Here is a 16,595-nt window from a genome sequence, read left to right on the forward strand (position 1 = left end):
GTGTGACATTGCTCATTTACATTAAACTTGTGTTAACAAGGAACTGACGACTGACACATTTGTGTTAAAGGTCCCATTAAATGAAAACATGTTGTTTTTAAGGACATCTATTAGCTAGTGTGCTCCAAAACAGTGACCCAATTTGCATTTAGAAAATATAAACCTGATACTATAAACATCCGAAGCTTGCAGATGTCAGTTCCGCCTAAATGGATCAACAGTTTATTTTACATCCCCTCATACTTCAGTTTCTCATCAAATCTTGACCAATCAAATGATCTCTAGTATCTGACATGCCCCTCCCCCTTCAAGATGCTTCTCATTAGCTTTTCAGTGTGCCCTCTAGGAACTGACTCTCCTGATCTACAAAAAACTTGCAATCAGACCTGGCAAAAACCCCCTTCTGGAGATTTGAGATATTTAATGTAGATAAAATTCTGCCCTACAATTTATTTTCCTTCAGTGAGTCAGGAATATTTGTAATAAAGAGGACTGCTGTTTTGTGTTGACCTAAAAAAAGTTCAATGACAGTAGGCCGGAGGATTTGTTTTTATGAACAGACTAGCCTTAAATCATTTCTATATCACTTTCTCATCCTCATTAGTGTAAATAACACCCCGGGGTCGCATTAGTGAGACGTGCAAGTGTTTCTGTACCAGGTGAGTGAGTTTAGAAGAGGAACTCAACCATCAGCTCAGTCATGTGGCACGTCTGAGATGACACACCTGGCATGAGCAAACTACAGACCTCAAGTAACCTCATACACACATATGTATTGCACACATACAAAATGTCTTCTCTCACACTGCATGCATGCACTCTAACCTACATGCAAATACAGGACACACACACACTAACCCACATTCAAACACAAGCACATGTTCTCTCACTTGCATTTAGTGGCCCACTCTAAATAATGTATGAATTTATTTGCATTTCATAAGTAAACACCAAGCTAAAAAGGTTTGTCGCAATAGGTCTCAAGTCATAAAACTACACATACAGTGTTTTATCATCATTTGTTCGCAGATAGTGCTTGGTTTAATATTAATCTAAAGCAGTGAAACTTTTTAACTGTGACTCACGTTCTATATAAAGCAACAAAAAAAAAATTCTGTGCAAAAGGCTGATTCCTCATTTTGAGGCCTTGAGTTTTAGACTGAGTATTTTTGTATGGTAGATTTTGACCAGGTCAGAATGATTCTTGTTGTAGTGGAATTTTCTATTCAGTCAGGATTGGAGTTTTTATTGACATAAATATGTTGTGGTTTCAGATTTCTTGTTGTCCTAATTGCTGAAGCTTTTTATGTATGTCAGGTGTGGGGTTTTTCTATCAAGGGCCATTTACATATTTGTAACATTGTTTAAGGGCCACACTAGATTATAGGGCTGCTCGATTATGGGAAAAATCATATTCGCCATTATTTTGGTCATATTTGTAATCTTGATTATTTAAAACGATTATCAGTTGAAGCCAAAATTATTCACCCTCCTGTGAAGTTTTTTTTTATAAATATAAATATTTCCCAAATGATGTTTAACAGAGGAATTTTTCACAGAATTTCCAATAATAATTTTTCCTCAGGAGAAAGGCTTATTTGTTTTATTTCGGCGAGAAATTTTATTATTTTAAAACCTATTTTAAGGTCCATATTATTAGCCCCTTTAAGCAATATATATTTTGGATTGTCTGCGGAAGAAACTACTGTTATACAATGACTTGCCTAATTACACTAATTAAGCCTTTGAATGTCACTTTAAGCTGAATATTAGTATCTTGAAAAATATCTAATAAAATATAATGTACTGGCGTCATAGCAAAGATAAAAGAAATCAGTTATCAGAGAAGAGTCATTAAATCTGTTATGTTTAAAAATGGGTTGATAATTAATCTTTCAATTAAACAGAAATTGGGGCTAATAATTCAGGAGGGCAAATAAATCTGATTTTATAAATGCACAATTATTCTCCTCCCTGTAAATAAGGAAAGGAAAATAAATACAGTAGAATAAAAATATGAAACAAGCTGTGCTTAAGGCATCTTCACTGTAAGAAAAAAAACTTGTTTGATTAATAATAAAAACAGTCAGCCGCAGGAATATTGCGCACTGTCACTTTAAGAATAGTGCGGCTCTGATATGGTTTCTCTTTCACATGTCTTTTGATTCTCAACTTGTTTGTTTATTACACAAATGAGGGTTAATATCATATTATAATATCGCGCTCTGACACAAATGTGCATGTATTTGACCATTAAAGCGCTCACATTAAGAAGGCGTTAGATGTGTGTGCTCTGCTCATTTCCGAGGCTAAGCGCGCACACAAACAAACACAGAAGCATGCCATGCAGTCTCGTTCGTGCTATTTAAAATATGAATGATTCGAACGTACATCAGTGACTGATGCACATCCCGTGCTGCTAATGTTACAATACAGCACATGCTTTTAGTCATTTTCACATGAAATGGAGCTTTGCAGAGCAACAAATGTGTACAACTGTCACTTTCTCTAACAGAAATTTATTTATTTATTTTTTTCCTGAGGGGTGATTTTGAATAGACGGATGAGGCTGGATCAAATGGTCTCGCGGGTGCGCATATACGGCCCGGAGGCCGGACGTTTCCCACCCCTGATGTATGTGATATGTATAATCGCATTATTGACATAGTCTAAAAAAGGGTTACTTTAATGGGTTGTAGCAGGTTACCAACATTAACATTATGCATTAGAGCTGAAGATCTTTGCCCGATCCCGAAGGAACCTGACAGGATTCGGGCTTCATTTTTATAATTTTAGTTGGGGTCAGACCGGGCTCTGGCTTGCGCTCCAGCTTGCGTGGTAAATGAACAGTCATGTGATGTGTTTCGATTAGCGCGAGAAAGTAATCAAATAGTTTGTTACAACATTAAAACCCATCCCTGCAAAGAAACAAATGATGACGGAACGGTCAAAAAGAGCAAATTTTGCAAAGTCGGGAAATGTACAGTGAGCTGACAGGGAAAATGATGAGGTCACTCGCTACATTGAAACCGCCGTCATATAAAAAATAAATGGATGTTCTTGACTGGTGGAAGATGAACAAACAATCCTACCCAAAACTTGCAAAACTAGCCAGAACAGTAGTATGCATCCTGGCCGGTAGCAGCAGCAGCAGTGAAGGGGTGTTCAGTGCTGCCGGATGCACCATCAGTGAGCCCAGGCTAAAGCCATCTAAAGTGGATTCATTAATGTTCCTCCACAAAAACACGTAGCTTAATCTTGGTAAGTAAAGTATTTTCAAACTATAACTAAATATTAATTAAACCATAAATGTATAATGTAGACAGAGTCAATGGGCTAATGTTAGCATTATTCTTTAATTATTCAGCTTTACCACCACCTTAAGAGTAGATTGTGAAGAGAAGTGGCCAAACAAATCCTGCAGAGCCTTTATCTTAATTTCGTTATTCCCAAATGCAATCTTAATTCAGAATTTATTTTAATTTGTTAAGAAAGATTTATTTTTATTGGTGTGTTGGCTAATTTAAAGGCTGAGTGTTTGTACAGGCTTATTTAGATTGCTGAGATGTTACGATGTTATAGAGGACTTATTTCTTATTCCAACTTCTAAGTGGCCTATAGCCTACGTTTGTTATGAATAAATTATGTTAAAACGCGTATAAACGACTCATTCTTGAAAAAGGCGGAAAAAAAACTGTATGACCTTTGCACATTTGAATAAAGCCGGGCTGTAAACAGGTTTGGGCTTTTAAAAGATGTCAATCAAAATGTACTTGTCGGGCTCATGCCGGATTCTGTCAGTCTCTAACTTTTATAGCCTGATTACAGCTCTATTATACATTAAGAAATTAATAAAAGGTGTCCAGTCATCTTTAAAAGCATTTTGTTTTCTTTTGACAATATATGTGATCTTATTCATTGACATGTTTACTGCCATTTTTTGATCGAAAATGTAAATCATGCTAGCAGTGTGAGTTCCAACCAGGATGCAAAAAGGGTTGTAATTGTCCGCAGCAAGCCTATCATTAAGGAGGATGCACACCGGATGCGCTGCACCACCCAGCGCCTTGCATTTTTGAGTTGTAAACATAGGTTTCAAGATTTCCCACTTAGATATGCTTAGCATTGATAGCATTATTGGCATGCTGTCCTGGGAGAGAACCCTGAGCTCAGACATACTAGAGCCCAAGGCTCTCGCCCAGTCAATATGCATATAAGGGGATCCGAGATCAGGTAGGTCTCAAGAGCTTCCTCTAAGAAAATGGAGGAAAAGAAGGAGATAGGGTGGAAAGGGGAATTCTTCCAAAACATTTAGATAGAGCAGTCGAGAGAAAATGATCCATTTATAGTAAGCTTGGATCACTCTGATTGGATTACTGATTACAGATGAGAAGCCAGTCGTGCCCAATCATATCACGTGCTCCTCTTGAAATTAGTTTGTGAAACTTCACTTATATCAGGGTACGCACACCGATACCGCAAGTCAGCGGCTGCCTGCGGCGCTAAGCTACGACTTAGGACACTGTTAGTATTTTTGCCTCGCCACAGATCACCATCTGAATAGTTTCATTTTAAACTACATGTGAATGAGCACGTTTGGGGTTTGTAACTTCCAACTGTGCACAGCGCATCAAGCATGTGACCCCTGTAAGGATGGAGTCAGCTTTAGTTTTTTGGATCAGTGACTGCAGGAAAAAGAACATTACACTGGGTGCCAACATTATACACACAAAAGTTAAAATGCTTTATGAAATTTTTGTTGACGGAAGAATGTTTGCGCCTGACAGGTTTTGATTTTTGGTTTCGTCCTGTAATATTGGACTTATTTTTGTATGTCTATGTTATTTCCCAAATTATGTAGCAATGAAATTTTCACAGTATTTCCTATAATATTCTTTCTTCTGAAAAAAGTGTTGCATAAAGAACTGTTGAAAACAATTTATTTGTGATGAATTTAAACAAACATATTAAGGTTAATAATGTTCAACTTAATTAGTTTTTTTAATTTAGCCCAAATAAATTGTTTACAACCACTTAACGTAAAAAAATTTTGTAAATCCAAGGAATCATCTTTGAATAATTTTTTCCAGTGTGGAGAAAGTCTTATTTGTTTTATTTCGACTAGAATAGAAGCAGTTTTAATACAAAAAATAAAAATATTTTAAGGTCAAAATTATTAGCCCCTTTAACCAATTTTTTTGAATGCCTTGTTTTACGATGACTTGCCTAATTACCCTAAATTAACTTAATTAACCTACTGTTGTTAAACCTTTAAATTGCAATTTAAGCTCAATAGTATCTTGATAAAGATCTAGTAAAATATTAGGTAAGTCATCATGGCTGTGTGTGTGTGTGTGTGTGTGTGTGTGTATATATAGCAGTGTGATGTGGCTGTATATCGGCACTGGTGGGAGGTGTGCATTATAGTCATATTGCACTGCTACAAGTGTGAAATTGCGTTTATACAACAGTTTGGCTGCATAACTGTGTATGTAAAAAAGAATATCAAACTCAAAGAGTCTCAAAATCCTTTTGTATGAGGAACTACTTTCTTCCGCCGATCGTTCACATCTGAAGCTTTGAACTTTGAGAGTGTTTAAACAACAGAGAAAAGTGTGAAAATGTTAATGCCTGTCTGAGTAAAGTGTATAAAGTGTGCAGTGAGGGCTTTTACAGCCTTAAAACATCTATAAAAGTTGAAAAAAATAAAGCTGACTACTTCACTGATTTCACCTATCGCGAGTTATTTTTAGAACGCCACTCTCGCGAATAATGAGGGACCACTGCATTGTCAAATGTTTAGTGTCAAAGCAGAGCTCATTAATATTCACAACCCTTCCAAATAAGGTCAAAATGAAGCTTTTCTTTTTAAGTGTAATTCCTATGGTTGTAAATGAGCATATAAAAACATATCTGGAGAAGCCACATACCTACTATGATATAGATATAGATATGAGAGAACAGTTTAACATATTGAACCAATGCATTCTATGACACCTTTAAGCCCTTGGTGCATGCCACTGTGAATGCAACAATCTGAATATTCTTAGCATGCATTCTAAAAGTTAAATTGATAAATAAAATGTATATTTTAAAACTTTACTGTATTTAACAACATCATGAGTGTTCATTATCGCAACATACTGCATTTTATTATTGAACAACTTAAAGTCTCAGAGGAGGGCAGTGGTGTTTCCTCTCTCTCTCTCTATCTCTCTTTCTTTCTGCTGCTAAAACACCCAGATGCAAATAAGATAAAAGCAGGTTTCCATGGCGATAGAGAGAATGATCGCTGAACACACACACACACACACACACACACACACACACACACACACACACACACACACACACGGTTGCTTCAGTCTGTGCTTTATCATGTGATCACACATTGAAAGCATAAACGCACACCCGCACACACTCTGACATCTTAATGCAGTGTTTTGCATGCATGCTTCTCCCTGCTTAGCCATGCACCGTGACACACCAGGGCATACGTTAGTATCTGGCCCAGAATGCACTGCGGTGAGCCACATTGGCTTGGTGACACATGTGTGAGTTCCTGTCTCGATCTCAGTGGAGATACAGCTCTCGCACCACAAGCGGGTAAGAACCAACCCAGCAAACATTGCCTTAAATATGCATGTTTTCTCAATATTTTCTGTTTGCTTCTATTACTGTGAATATCTATCTGTTTTATTATTTATTTATATGTATGTTATTAATATATTGTTGTAAATAAGTGAACAGTTGCATTCTTAAATGCTAATGTTAAGTTGTTTTATATATATTGAGTAATTTGGCCGGTTTGTCACTATTATTTTTGCTTCGTTTTACAAAATCTGAAAATTATTTGTAAAATAAATACTTTCCTACTTAAAAATATGCACATTGTTTTGGGAATTCTTCATATGTTTATATAATAAATATAATATTTTTACATTTATGAAAAAAATATCAATATTTAGACTGTAAACTATTTTTAATGCATTTTGATCACTGTAGTTTGTAGTTTATAACCATATAGGACAATATATACTTTACTTTTAATTGTTAATGCATTACAATATGGCGCAAATACATCAAATGATTAACTTATTAATATTTTTTTTACTGTATATGGTAAGTTTATCTACTGTAGATTGGATATTTACCTTCTTTTCTCTTAAAATGACTTGCATTTTGACATGCTTGACCACTTCCTCCTGTGCCTCTTTGTCTGCCGAATTTGGTATGCAAACCATTTCATGTCAATTTCCATTATGAAGTTGTTTGACTTTGTTAAAGGGTCATAGTTGCTACCGATCACTCTCTGTCCTTTAATGTTGCTTCACAACTTATTTGATTATATTCAAAGTCGGTTTGAGGAATCAATGATGTACATCTGCTGCCAAATGTCATTGACCGTGTAAAACACACCAACGACTTTGCCTCTGACAGTAAGAAAGGACTATTCATTTCTGAATGTTTTGCTGCTGTTTATTTTCTTTAGGACACTCTCCAGAGGTGATTATGTAAGGTGTGATGTGAGATTGTGTTTTTTGTTTATTGAGATACATCTGTAGTTGGTGATAACATTTGGCGGGAGGAGATGAGCAGCCGTTCTGTTTAGTCATCGAGAGCTGTTTTGTAATGCGTTTCCCCTTGCATATCTCTCAGAGCAAACTGAAATGCTTCTTTCTCAACACGCTTTGTGTCAAAACAGTGTCAAGCTTTGTTAGGTTTTGTAAGTCCGTGCTCCAAAAGAGGACGTTTGCAAACTGAGAAGTTCTCACTCTTGTCACTCATAAACTTCCTGTTTTCTTGCTGTTGTAACTGTTTGAGCAAGTGAAACTAGCTCAGTTTCCTAATTTAGCTCTATGAAGTTGCCACGAGTCTCTTTTAATGTCAAGATGTTATAGCAGTGCATGGCTTTAAAAAATGATACATACATGTGTGTGCTTGTGTGTGTATACCCACACACACGCTTCAATTCAAATATTGACAAAGCCAACATTAAGGTTTTTTTTTAATGAAATTTAAATTACACTTTTTAACCCAATGATTGGGTTTGTTCATTTTGAACCAATGTTGGGTTTAAACAACCCAGTGTTTTTTCAATAATGTGTGTGTATGTACATATATTTCTTTCTTAATTATTTGCTATATACATATATCAAATATAACAATATACAGAATTATTAGCCCCCCCCTTTTGAATTTTCTTGCTTTTTAAAATATTTCTCAAATGATGTTTAACAGAGCAAGGAAATTTTCACAGTATGTCTGATAATATTTTTTTTCTGGAGAAAGATGTTTTTGTTTTATTTCGGCCAGAATAAAAGCAGTTTTTTAATTAAAAAGAAAAGTATTTTAAGGTCAAAATTATTAGCCTCTTTAAGCTATACTTTTTCTCGATAGTCTACAGAACAAACTATCGTTATACAAAAACCTATAGAAGTGTCTTGAAAAATATTACGTACTGTCATCATGGCAAAGATAAAATAAATTTGCACAATTGCAGTAATTGTTTTGCAGTTTTTACATTTGCTGTAAAAACTCAAAACATAAACTTGCATAGAAAGTATATGTTAACGTTATATTGAAACATTTGTTTATATTTTTCAGATTTAAGGTACCAGAAAAATATCAATTTGTAAACATGTTTTGTACTTTACATGAGGGAAATAAAGATGCGTTATGGATGTGACAAAAAAAGTCTGCGAGTTTACTTTACAGCATACTTTGTAGAAATTCTGTGAGTTAAACTGCACAACCTAAAAGAAATGATGCTAATCAAAAGGATAACGGTCAGCTCTCTATAGAATAACCATGATTGGTTTTATTTAATTTAATATTTTCACATTTATGAGGAAAAAGTGTCAATACGGATGTGACATCTCTCCGTTATGGATGTGAAAGATGTGAAATTGCCACTTGTCATTTTAAGTATTTCTAAAGTACTGTAAAATACTTGCTTACCCAAAAAACCCAGAAACAATTTCCTCATTTTGGTGAAAGCTTAATTTTTTATGGCAAGGATGACATTTGCATGGAATTGCTCATATATATATATATATATATATATATATATATATATATATATATATATATGTTATCTCATTCACAGTATTTGTAGTCCACAGCAGTCCAAAAACTTTGAACTAAGAAGAAATCCTTTGTTTTTGTTATGTTTTGGTTACATAATTTGTTGTATGTTTGCCACTACTCTTCTGGAAGAGATTGATTTGCCGATTGTTCAAAAAATCTGTAAATATAGTCTACCCAGAATGCCTGTGTGAGTCGGACAGCTATGAAAAAGCATCAGCGCTGTTACCTGTGAGTAGATGGGCCTCCTGAGATCAGTAAACCTGGAGAACATACTGCATTTTGCTGTCTTAGCCTTTTGGTTTGCCACAGCTTTAGTTTATTTAGAGCTAAATAACAAAACAGCAGCACGAGGAATCCTTTAAAAGTGTTTGCTAACCGATCATCGTATCATCAAAGGTAATTCCACTAGAAAAAGTGGTCCTAGCACCGTGATGTAGGGCAGCGCTTTAGTTTGGGGGCTGTGGTAACTCAAGGCCTGAATGCCTTCGATAAATCAGTAAAGTAGGCCAGCACAATGCTGCTTTTATCAAGGGCGTTTGAAACATCGCCGGTGACTTTCAGCAATGCAGCTCGGCGCCGATGCCCAGCGATGAACCTAGAGTTGCACTTTCCTCATTCAGACTTCAGCTGGCTCTAAGTTTCACTGCTATAAATGCTTTTTTAGAATTTTTGTCTTGTTCCTAGTCAAAATATACACTCACCGGCCACTTTATTAGGTACACCTTACTAGTACTGGGTTGGACCCTCATTTACTTTCAGAACTGCCTTAATCCTTTGTGGCATAGGTTCAATAAGCTACTGGAAATATTCCTCAGAAGTTTTGGTCCATATTAACATTATAGCATCATACAGTTGCTGCAGATTTGTCTCGCATCCATGACGCGAATTTCCCGTTCCACCATTCCAAATCGGCTCTATTGGATTGAAATCTGGTGACTGTGGAGGCCTTTTGAGTACAGTAAACTCATTGTTATGTCTGATATGGACAGGTAGACCCAATAAAGTCGTCGGTGAGTGTTTAAAAAGTCTTTAATCTAGAAGTGTTTTCTAATCAAGTAAAATAATGTTGTTTTTAGTCCAAGTTAAGTGGGTTTTTCCTTAAAACTAGGTAAATTATGAACAGGGAGAAGACACAACCGCTTGTTAAGTGAAACAAAAAGTGAGTATTTATTAAACAGAATAACAAACAATGAATATAGAAAATGTAATGTAAATGTAATTTTAAATAATCGAAGAAAACAAAGAAAACAGGAGTGTTGGCAAAACAAAGAAATAAATATAACTAAACCCCAACCCACTAAACTAACTAACCAAAGAAAAATGCAGAAACAAAACCGTAATCTTCAGAACGTAGCCTAACTAAACTTCATAACGTCAAAACAATTACACATGTGGCAACGCCTCATTTAAATAACTAACAAATAGAAATACTAAGGTGGTCACATTACTAGAGTTCTCGTAAAGTACACACTGTTAGCCATTAGCAACATGGCTCCTGAAAAACAGCTCAAGCAAACTCTTTTATACTGTGCAGACCCGCTCCTCATTGGCGCGCCGATTGAGTCACGATGGTGATTGACAGCCCCTTTGACCAGTGGTTGCACACCTAAAACAGGACAGGATAAACAGTGGAAGAAAAAGAGAGAAGAATGCAAAACAGAAAACAAACAACAAAACACCACAAAACACATGAAACGCAACAGTCTCTAATGTCCTTATGGTGTGTATGTGACATTTCACTTCAATATACCTCACAAATAATGTTTGAACTCTTTGAACCAGCCCATTTTGTCCTATTTTTGATCCTACTTGTGCTATTTTGGTGACTGCTGCTTTAAAAGAGGGCGGAGCTACAAATGCCTGTGTGTCAGCATAGGGGCAGATTCAAAAACAAAACTAAGGTCCTATGCTAATAAGGGAGAGATGTTAACTAATGGAAGGAGCTTTCTTCCTCTAATCACACAAACAAAGGGAGAATGTCTATCAAGGTGTTTCTGCAGGCTGTTTTTATCAAGTGTGATTATAAAAAGTATAACTGATTAATTTTTACCAATAGAAGCTAATTATATTCTCAGACTGTTGCCACAGAGCTGTTTAAACCCCTTATACAAGTGATTTTTGCATAATATATCCCTTTTAAGGGAAACTCACTTAATTTTGAATTATTTCTGAATACAAAACTATATTTTTTTACTTGCCTACATAAAATGTTTTTAGATTTTAGAATCTTTAGATATTTGCACTAGAATCAAGACAAAAACTCTAAATAAGAAAAGCATATTTTGCAGCATTCCAGCAGAATGTGCAGAGAAACAGTGTTGGATCCAAAAAAGCTGAATAATTTAATAGATCATTTAGTTTCAAGCAGCTCTGCTCAGATAATGTAATAAATATAAAAGATGTGCGGGACTGTGCAAGGGCGAGGGTGTGGCTTTGCAGGGTTTAAATGAGGTTATGGGATGGCGAGATGTGCTGTCCAGACTTACTGAGTAACCAGAATATTCTCTAACCCAGCAAGAGTTCACATCCACCAGCCAGCACAATTTACAGTGTCCTGACACATACCAGTGCTGAGACGAGAGAAAGGCAGAAACAGACAGCGCTATGAAACACTGAGGGTTTTTTTCCTGTACACTAAAAATTTCTGCCTCTTTACTAGTCAGTGCACAGCATAAATGAGAACACACGCTTTTAAAAATTAATCTTTTAATTCAGTTGTCAATGAATATAGATACTATATTTTGATGCATTTTAAGAAAACCGTTTTATTAAAGTATTATATTCATTAAAATAAGAAATTAGGAATATAAATATAATATATTTAAGGGGTTTTATATTCTTTATATCAGTGGTTCTCAAACGTTTTTCATCAAGTACCACCTCAGAAAAAAATTGTCTCTCCAAGTACCACCAAAATGAGCAGTATTGAAATACAATAGCGTATTAGGCCCAGTAAAGCAGCTACAACTCTGCAGTTAAAAAAAATGGCAGATTACATTAGAAATATAGGCTATATGTCATATGACATATTATATACATCCTTTTTGATCAATTTTGAAATGTGTGTGGCATGTACATGACATATTTCATTCCTCCGCGTACCACTAGAAGGAAGGCTGCGTACCACTAGTGGTACAGGTACCACAGTTTGAGAACCAATGCTTTTATATTATTTCAAAATGTTGTCCTCTTTTTTCATTTTAATTTAATATTTTTATGTACATATTAATTTAGGTGTACTAAATTTTGGACTCTGATATTAGGCTTTTTGTTAGATTAGCTCCTGATTTGGCTTTAGTACAGTAATCTAATGCTGTGGTTCCCAAAGTGGGGACCACCGGGGGGTCGCAATACAATGAATACATGAATGAATACAAATCAAACAATCTTTTATTAAACTATTAGAATTACTATATTTTATCTATAACCTACAGAAGAAAAAATAGTAGTTAATGGTTACATTTAAAAAAAGTGGAGTGATTACGTTATATAAAAGACAAAGCAATAGCATCAGATGAGGCAGACTGATTTTATGGCACCAGGTTAAACTTTCTGACACCTTCAAGTCACTCACATACATAAAAATAAAGGCTATGAATGAAAATAAAGGAAGCTTTCAAAGTCATGTTCATTAAAATCAAACGAAGAATAGAATTGGGTTTCCCAGAGTGAGAGTGAGAGTGAGAGTGAGAGAGAGAGAGAGAGAGTGTGTGTGTGTGTGTGTGTGTGTGTGTGTGTGTGTGTGTGTGCGTGTGTGCGTGTGTGTGTGTGTGTGTGTGTGTGTGTGTGTGTGTGTGTGTGTGTGTGTGTGTGTGTGTGTGTGTGTGTGTGTGTGTGTGTGTGTGTGTGTGTGTGCACTATTGCATACAAGGTTTGTGTATTTTTAAGTAGTTCAGAGGTTATTTAGGGGTAGCGAGTCACTGGCATAGTTTTTTTGCGAGTTGCGGGCTGAAAAGTTTGATCTAATGTATACTTGAAGTCAAAATTATTAGACCTCCTGTGAATTTTATTTATTTATTTTTGTTAAATATTTCCCAAATTATGTTAAACAGAGCAACACATTTTTCACAGTATTTCCAGCCTGATCTCACGAGGAAACGTAAGTATTTTACGTTTTGTAAGTTTAGTGACTAATTTGTACGAATTTGTACAAGTTTAGTCGTAAAAAATGTACCATTTTAAAAAAGGTGTGGCACTCAACCCCATCTCTAACCCCTATCGTCTTTGGGTGATAAGCAAATCGTACTAAATTGTACGAATTAGATTGTACGAATTCATACAAATCAACTAAACTAAATCAAAAGGTTAAGAATTGCTGTGAGATTCCATTGGTATTTCCGATAATGTTTTTCCTTCTGTTTTATTTTAGCTAGAATAAAAACCAATTTAGATTTTAAAAACAAACATTTTATGGTCAATATTATTAGCCCCCTTAAGCAATTTGTTTTGTTTTTAATTTGTCTACAGAACAATCGTTTTACAATGATTTGCCTAATTATCCTAACTTGCCTAATTAACCTAGTTAAACCTTTAAATGTCACTTTATGCTGAATACTAGTTAGTATCTTGAAAATATCTAGTAAATTATTATACACTGTCATCATGGCTAAGATAAAATAAATCAGTTATTAGAAATGAGTTATTAAAACTATTATATTTGGAAATGTGTTGAAAAAAATCTTATTTCCGTAAACAGAAATTGGGGAAAGAAATATACAGCAAGACTAATAATTCTGACGGCAACTGTAAATGCTCATATATATTTTTGTAAAGCATAGTGTAGAAAATGTCATATTAAAAGGGATGTATGTGATACAAGTGTGTGTATCTGTATAGATTTGGGAAGCTAACTAAAGCATCTTGCAATAATGTGCCCTGTTAAGGCTGATAAAAATGCTGCAGACAGTTGCCTTTTTTCACCTCATGGTTTTCATTTCCTGTTCAGATGGTGAACTTCCTGTCTCCACTCCATGTTTAGGTGTGATTCTCGTAGTCTGTATGATGTGAAATGGCCCCGTTTTCAAACAAACCGCATGAGTAGGTTGATGATCTCCAAACAAGTTTTAAAATCTATGGCTAATGTGATGGAGTGAGTGAAACTAGACCCAGTGGTTGTGGTGTTAGCATTGTTTTATCCTAAATAAACATACTATATTAATTATATACAATTTATATTGAGGTGTCTGGAAATTTTCATTTAAAATTGATGTCACTTGTCTTGCACTTGTCATTGCATTGTATGGGTTTACACATGTCTATTTAGTATTATTTTATTTAATTTTTTATATTTATACTGTACATATATTTATGATGGTATGGTGGCTCAGTGGTTAACACTGTCGCCTCACAGCAAGAAGGTCACTGGTTTGAGTCCCGGCCCCTTGGCATTTCTGTGTGGAGTTTGCATGTTCTCCTCATGTGGGTGCTCCGGTTTCCCCCAAAGTTCAAAGACATGCGCTATAGGTCAATTGGATAAACAAAATTGGCCATAGTGTATGAGGATGTGTGTAAATGGGAGTGTGTATGGGTGTTTCCAGGACTGGGTTGCAGCTGGAAGGGCATCCGCAACATTAAACACATGCTGGAATAGTTGGCAGTTCATCCTGCTGTGGAGATTCCTGATAGATAAAGGACTAAGCCAAAGGAAAATGAACGAAATGTTTATATGTTTTCTATCTCTATTTTTCTTCCTCTTCTTCTTCTTATTTTTATATGTGTTATTCATTTATTTATTATTTATTTGCTGGCATGGGGTGGATTTGGGGTTTGTTCTTTAAAATGTGAAAAACTTTAAATAAAGTTTCAATAATTGGCAGGTTAGTGGCACTGATAGATGAGTGTTTATTTATGCTTTTGAATTGCATAATGAGACTTTGATCTTTGAAAATTGAACTCTACAAATGTCAATAAAAGTCACAATGTTGTTCTTAAGCTTTTTGAATGACATTATCTGGGTTGGTCATGTAAAATACAGTACAAAAATGACCTGCTAACACTTTATTTGTATTATTTTACCGATATATGTTTTATTGGATATATTCATCAAGTTATATTATTGATAATGGGCAGATGGTGATAATGCCTTAGGTGTGCATTAGTTCATAATAACTAAATGGGTTGCTTATTGCTTTGGAAACACACAAGTTATTTATTTCAAGACATTTGGCAGTTTGTCCTGGCTAGGTTTGAGTGCAGGACTAATTTCTTACCTTCTTCCAGCACTTTATTAACAAAGTACATTTTATTGTGTAACTATGCAGATTAACTGTTTATGTGCTTGGTAATAAGTCCACTATACACAACATAACACTTTTTCTGCTCTTGAATAAATAACTTGCACTTTTTGTAAAGCTGCTTTAGAACAACAATGTGAAAATGCTATTGATGTAACCTTACATTGAATTTAATCTTAAGTTATTTAGCTTTTATCTTGATCTTGGATATTGGAAAAATCTGACCTTGCAATATTTTATTTCACTGTATTGTGATATGAATATAATTTCACCAGATGATTTGAATAGCTTTATTCGGAAAGATTTCATCCATTAGATTGATTGGCGTGATCAAGCCTTTCTTTATGTAGTGCATCTGCATAAAATCTAATAAATGACAAGCATATATGAAAAAGCTATAGAGCAAAAATGAAAGTAAAATAAACAGTGCTTTATGGTTTTATGGGGAGTCTAACAGTATTAAAATAAAGAAATAACACAACCAAACGTAAAATAATATGGTTATCCATGTATAATATATACAATAGATTTTATACAATAATATAAAGCAACATTTAAATATATTTTAATCCTTTAAATTAAATCCTGCGATGTGGCTATTTTGGATACACACATTGCGATATCGATGCTCAAATGATATATTGTTTAACCATAGCCTGCAATGTATGTCTTTGCATTTGTTTGAGAGAGAAGTTTTAATCCATTTTTTCTATTGCTTATTATATTCATGTGTTTTTATGTTTTTTTTTTTAATTAAATTCTAAAAACGTGTAGTAGAGATTTCATCCACCAATCAGAATGAAATATTGACAACTGTAAACATTTGTATAGACGTATACTTCATAACAATCTTTATCTAATAAACATTAAAGGGATTATTCACCCAGAAAAAAATCTGTCACTTTTTACTTACCTTGCTCTTGTTATAAACCTTTCTTCGATTTAGAACAAAAGAAGATATTTTGAAGAATGTTGTTAGCCGGTAACCACTGACTTCCATAGTATTCCCTACTATGGAAGTCAGTGAAAAAGTTCTCCAACATTCTTTAAAATATCTTCAAAATATCTCGTCTTGTTTAACTGGGTGTGTTTGAACACAATTAGCTGTATGAAAGCAATAATTTTCTCCCCAAAAATTATATTTACTCACTTTTTACTCACCCTCAAGTGGTTTCAAACATTCATTCATTCATTTATTTTCTTTTTGGCTTGGTCCCTTTATTAATCCGGGGTCACCACAGCGGAATAAATCGCCAACTTATCCAGCATGTT

The 16,595-nt window shown here is 34.8% G+C and overlaps 2 protein-coding genes across 26 annotated transcripts in view; one reads left to right on the forward strand and one right to left on the reverse strand.

The window, feature by feature from the left end:
• ftr05 (finTRIM family, member 5) overlaps positions 1-16,595 on the reverse strand; it is a 393,850-nt gene that overhangs the window by 218,706 nt on the left and 158,549 nt on the right. The gene's annotated exons all lie outside the window — the stretch shown is intronic.
• Positions 1-16,595, forward strand: part of mbnl1 (muscleblind-like splicing regulator 1) — a 163,677-nt gene that overhangs the window by 33,095 nt on the left and 113,987 nt on the right. For 4 of the 25 annotated variants that reach the window (XM_087240061.1, XM_087240064.1, XM_087240069.1 and 1 more), the window contains exon 1: positions 6,573-6,606. The gene's annotated coding sequence lies outside the window, so the exon portion shown is untranslated. 25 annotated transcript variants of the gene reach the window in all.

The sequence above is a fragment of the Danio rerio genome, chromosome 2 (assembly GCF_052040795.2).
Source record: "Danio rerio strain M-AB ecotype USA chromosome 2, GRCz13ab, whole genome shotgun sequence".
NCBI lineage: Eukaryota > Metazoa > Chordata > Actinopteri > Cypriniformes > Danionidae > Danio > Danio rerio.